Source organism: Castor canadensis, chromosome 1 (genome assembly GCF_047511655.1).
Source record: "Castor canadensis chromosome 1, mCasCan1.hap1v2, whole genome shotgun sequence".
In the NCBI taxonomy this organism is placed as follows: Eukaryota; Metazoa; Chordata; class Mammalia; order Rodentia; family Castoridae; genus Castor; species Castor canadensis.
Window position 1 is genome coordinate 4,255,849 of NC_133386.1, and position 6,255 is coordinate 4,262,103.

At 34.4% G+C, this 6,255-nt stretch overlaps 1 non-coding gene across 1 annotated transcript; it reads right to left on the reverse strand.

Moving 5' to 3' along the window:
- Positions 1 to 2,728: 2,728 nt before the first annotated feature.
- Positions 2,729 to 2,834, reverse strand: LOC141416122 (U6 spliceosomal RNA). The gene has a single exon (XR_012441000.1). It is a non-coding gene; the product is annotated as a U6 spliceosomal RNA (small nuclear RNA).
- Positions 2,835 to 6,255: the final 3,421 nt, after the last annotated feature.

Genomic DNA, 6,255 nt, shown 5'->3' on the forward strand with positions numbered 1-6,255 from the left:
GTACATTCCTTATTCCTAGTTTTCTTACAGCTTTTATCACGAAGTGGTGTTGGATCTTGCTGAAGGCTTTTTCTGCATCTATTGAGATGATCAAGTCATTTTTGTCTTTGCTTCTATTAATGTGCTGTATTACATCTATAGATTTGCATATGTTAAACCACCCCTGCATCCCTGGGATGAAGCCAACTTGGTCATGGTGGATGAGCTTTCTGATGTGTTGTTGAATTCGGTTTGCCATTATTTTGTTGAGGATTTTTGCATCAATGTTCATTAAGGAGATTGGCCTATAGTTCTCCTTTTTGGAGGTGTATTTGCCTGGTTTTGGGATAAGTGTAATACTGGCTTCATAAAATGTGTTAGGCAGGTTTCCTTCCCTTTTATTTCATGGAACAGTTTAAGGAGGGTTGGTATCAGTTCTTCTTTAAAGGTCTGATAGAATTCAGCAGAGAATCCATCAGGTCCTGGACTTTTCTTTTTTGGGAGACTCTTTATTTCTGCTTCAATTTCATTTTGTGTTATAGATCTATTCAGGTGATTAATGTCCTCTTGGTTCAGTTTTGGATGATCATATGTATCTAGAAATCTGTCCATTTCTTCAAGATTTTCAAATTTATTTGAATATAGGTTCTCAAAGTAGTCTCTGATGATTTCCTGGACTTCCATGGTGTTTGTTGTTATCTTTCCTTTTACATTCCTGATTTTAATGATTTGGGTTTTTTCTCTTCTCATTTTAGTCAGGTTTGCCAGGGGTCTTAGGATCTTGTTTATTTTTTCAAAGAACCAACTTTTTGTTTCATTAAGTCTTTGTTTTTTTTTTTTTTTGGTTTCTATTTCATTGATTTCAGCTCTTATTTTTATTATTCCTCTCCTTCTATTTGTTTTGGGATTTGCTTGTTCTTGTTTTTCTAGGAGTTTGAGATGTATCTTTAGGTCATTGATTTGAGATCTTTCAGTCTTTTTAATATATGCACTCATGACTATAAACTTTCCTCTCAGGACTGCCTTTGCTGTGTCCCATAGGTTCTGGTAGGTTGTGTTTTCATTTTCATTGACTTCTAGGAACCTTTTAATTTCCTCTTTTATTTCATCAATGACCCATTGTTCATTAAGCAATGAGTTGTTCAGTTTCCAGCTGTTTGTATGTTTTTTGTCTTTACTTTTGTTGTTGAATTCTAGTTTTAATGCATTGTGATCAGATAGAATGCATGGCATAATTTCTATTTTCTTATATTTCCTGAGGCTTGCTTTGTGCCCTAGGATATGATCTATTTTGAAGAAGTTTCCGTGGGCTGAGAAGAATGTATATTGTGTAGAAGTTGGATGAAATGTTCTACAGACATCAAGTAGGTCCATTTGATCTATGGTATGTTTTAGATTTAGGATTTCTTTATTGAGTTTTTGCTTGGATGACCTATTTATAGATGATAGTGGAGTGTTAGAGTCTCCCATGATCACTGTGCTGGAGTTAATATATGTTTTTAGGTCCTTCAGGGTATGTTTGATGAAATTGGGTGTGTTGACATTTGGTGCATATAGGTTGATAATTGTTATTTCCTTTTGATCTATTTCTCCTTTTATTAGTATGGAATGTCCTTCTTTATCTCATTTGATCAATGTAGGTTTGAAATCTACTTTGTCAGAGATAAGTATTGCTACTTCTGCCTGTTTTGGGGGCCATTGGTTTGGTAAATCTTCTTCCAGCCTTTCATCCTTAGCTTATGCTTATTTCTGTCAGTGAGATGGGTCTCCTATAAGCAACAAATTGTTGGATCTTCCTTTTTAATCCATTTCATCAAGAGGTGCCTTTTGATGGGTGAATTAAGTCCATCTATTTTGAATGATAGTTTTCTGGGTAGAGTATCCTGGGGTTGAAGTTATTTTCATTCAGTGCCCGGAAGATCTCACCCCACACTCTTCTTGCTTTTAATGTTTCTGTTGAGAAGTCTGCTGTGATTTTGATGGATTTGCCTTTGTATGTTATTTGTTTTTTCTCTCTAACATCCTTCAATATTCTTTCTTTAGTCTCTGTATTTGTTGTTTTAATGATAATATGCTGTGGGGTAGTTCTATTTTGGTCTGGTCTGTTTGGTATTCTGGAGGCCTCTTGTACCTGTATGGGCATAGATTTCTCTAGATTTGGGAAATTTTCTGTAATTATTTTGTTGAATATATTATGCATTTATTTTGCTTGCACCTCTTCTCCTTCTTCAATTCCCATGATTCTCAGGTTTGGTCTTTTGATGGAGTCATTAAGTTCTTGCATTTTCTTTTCACAGGTCTTTAGTTGTTGAATTAATAGTTCTTTGCTTTTTCCTTTAATTACCATTTCATCTTTGAGTTCTGAGATTCTGTCTTCTGCTTGTTCTATTCTGCTGGATTGGCCTTTCTGTTTCATTCTTTTTTTCTGAGTTTTTCCATATCCAGAGTTTCTTACTCTTTAATATTGTCTATTTTCATCCTGAGTTCATTTATCTCTTTATCATGTTCTTTGTTTCACTTTGGTGTTTATACAATGCTTCTATGGTTTCCTTTATTTCTTCTTGTGCTTCCTCAAATTCTCTGTTTTTGTTGTCTTTGAATTTCTTGAGTGTCTCCTGTACATTTTAGTTGACCATATCCAGTATCATCTCTATAAAATTCTCATTGATTACTTGCAGGATTTCTTCTTTCAGGTAGTTCTTGTGGGCTTCATTGGGTTCTTCGGCATAGTTCATCTTCATTTTGTTGGAAAAATATGGAACACTTCACAAATTTGCATGTCATCCTTGTGCAGGGCCATAGTATTCTTCTCTGTATTGTTCCAATTTTAGTATATGTGCTGCTGAAGTGAGCACTCCTTTAAGGTTTATCCTTTAAGGTTGTTTTAAGCTTACTAAATTATTTAGTACACTTTAAAGAAAAATTGAAGTTCAGTGTGATGAACACAGATACTCAGTGTTGGAAAGTGGTTACAAATTTGGGACAGTTTTTCCTACCACATGCCAACTTAAAATTCTCACAATTGAGGAATTTTATGGTTCAAAAAATCCATAAGTTGCATTGAATTTTCCCTGATGGTTAATACAGTTCTAATACTACTTTTCATAAACTAAATTGAAATGCAGTGTCATAAGACACCACGATCTGTTGTCCTGTCTCATATGGATCCCTAAGTCTTTTAGCAGTTGTGTATGGTCAAGTTATATTTATTAACCCTTAATATAATAATGAGCTCAAGAGCTTGGAGAGGTTTTCTCAGAATAAAAACAAATGAGTATAGTCTACTAAGGCTGAAAAGATGTTCTCTTAACTCCTTCTAAAGAAAACTAGCAACAATTTGCCAAAGGGAACAAAAACAAGATGAGAAGCTGTCTGTACAGTTCTAAGGATGCATGCCCCTTTTGTTTTCTCCAGTATACAGCCCTATCTGCCTGTTGCAATTGCAGTCTTTTTTAATTAGAGTTCACATGGAGATGTGCCCTCCCCACTCTCCGGTGAAGGTGAAGCTTTCCATATGACAGCCACTGTTACAAACTTTCCCCTCTCCAAGGTTGCTGGGCAGGGGTCGCCACTCCTGTCTTCTCTGGCCAGCTTATTTACAGTTCATGTGAGGGAGTGCCCCTCCACCCCCTCCGGAACTCAGGACACCCCACCCTCTTTGCTACATGTCTTTTTTTTTTCAGCTGCTTGTTTTTTACTCAGGTTTTTTTCTTTTTTCCCTGGGCAGGGTTCAGTCTGTCCAGGGGGGTATGTTGATTTGTCCCAGGGAGCACTGCATGCTGCTTATTTGCTCACCTGGTGGTTTGCATCTCCCAAGCAGTCTAGGAGCTGGCATCTGGTGGTGCGGGAGCCCTCCTGGTTTCTCCATTTAATGTGGAGTGGGATGCTATGCATGGGCTTGGGGTGTGGAGGTGTCAGAGTTTTACCTCTTCTTCATGCTTTTTCCTGACAGGTGAATCTCCAGTGTCTCTCCAAGAGTTTACTTTAGGAAGCATGCTTTCTGCTTCCTCCCTCTCGTCACCATCTTGGAATCTCCTCTGGAGTGTTGATATTAATATAAAAGCAAGTAGACTCCTTAACAAGAAATGTTACCAGGAGCAGAGGGATGGTTCCCAATGATAACATAGTCAATTCTTATAAGAAATGAAGATCCTAAAAGTATGTGAGCCTAACTGAGGAGGAATAAATTGTATGAAACAACATCAAACTGACCCAAAATGAGAAAAAAGGAAATCCACTATTATGTTTGGAAGCTTATAAAACTTAGAGAACATTATCAACAAGTGACTTAATGCTATGAGCAAAATGACATAGTATGACCATTCTTTTCAAAGGTACCTGGAGTAGTCACCAAGGAAGATCATACATTGTGCAATAAAACAAATATTAAAACAGATAAAAGTACTAATATTATATCAAATATATTCTCTGAGCATAGCAAAATTTAGTTATCACTAATATAAAGATATTTGAAAAATCCTCAAATATTTTAAAATTATATTTCAAATTAGCACTGTTCTAAATTGACAAGTTGAAACACAAATAATAAAGATAATCACAACTTTTTAAAATTAAATGAAAATAAAATACTATATGAAATAACGGATAGAGCTAAATGCATGCTTTGAGATTAATTTATTGATTTAAATGCTTATATAAGAATCTCAAAATATTTTAAAATAATTCAATCTTGTACATTTAGAACCTAGGAAAGAGCACATTGAACATTAAAAAAGTAGGAACTGAACTATAGTAAAAGCAACACCAGAAACTATTGAAACAGCAAATGGAACATAAATGGATTATTACATAAGATCAACACAGATAATACTCTAATAAAACTGGTCAAAATACAAATGAGAAAAGACAGATGGCATCAGGAATCAGAGATGAGATAATTACTGAGTGTCCTGACAGCCAACAATGGAACATGACAACTTTGTGAAAACTTTATACCAGCAAATTTGAAGACTCAGGAAAAATGCAGACTCCTTGAAAAACAGTTATCAAAACTGACTCAAGAATAAGAAAAAGTTGGATATTCCTGTATCAATTTAAAATAATACATTCAAAGTTTTAAAAAGAAACTTCTATAAACAAAACTTCAGGAACTCCTGGCTCATTTTTGATTTCCTCAAAGTATTTAGAGAAATAAGCTAATTGTACAGAAATATTTTAGAAAATAGATGACTCACCACACATTTGTATTTTCATAAATGTAAACACAAAAATGTTTAGTAAGTTATAAGTAAATTGTTTCCAGCTTATGCAACTTCACATTACATTAGAAATTCAATGTTGGAATAACATTCATTATCAATATAATTCACAATACAAACTCAAATTGAATCATATGATCAACACAAGTTATGCATAAGACCATTTGATTAATTCAATACACATTGTTATTAAAAAGTTTTAGCAAAGTAGGAGCAGAAACAAACATTTTCTGGGTAAATGGTAGCTACTAAAACACCAAGAAACAATTTTTTCCCTATGTTTAGCACAGATTGAGCAGTCTGCATCAGGAACAAGGGAGAGATCACTGCCTTCATCACAGCTCATCAATACAATTCCAGAAATCATCAACAATCCAATTAGGCAAGAAAAGTAATAGTAGTCATAAAGAAGAAAATGTTGTTATTCACAGATGATATGTTCTTACACACACAAAAAAATTTTTCTACATACAAAAAACTGTCAGAACTAATTAAGTAAACGTAGCATAGCTGCAAGATGCAAGGCAGACAGTGAACAAACAATGGCATTTTTGTAAATTATTAAAAATTTTAAAAATAATTGTTTTTAAATTTATTTAAAATAGTGCTAAACCATAAAACATTCAGGGAAATTCTTAAAATACCTAAGACCTGTACAACCTGGGAAAAGAGATTTAAAACACCTAAATAAATGTAGATATGTGTCATGTTTATGGGGACCCTGGATACTTTGAGTTTCTGTTTCTTCAGTGTACATCTAATCAACACATCTTAAGACTTATTTGTGGAAATTTCCAAGCTTCTTTTAAAAGCTGTAAAGAAGGAAACTGAAGCAACATATTCAAAGCATTTTTGAAACTAACTAAAAAGTTGGAGAATTTATACTACTTGAGTTCCAGACACACTGACGTTTCAGTGTTTAGAGACCTACTGTAGACACACATGGAGCAATGAAAAAAAAAAAAGTCCCGAAATAGAGCCACGGAAAGGTTGTCAATAGATTTTGGAACAAAGTGCTCAAGCTAGCTCAATATGGCAAGTGTCATCTTCTCAACAA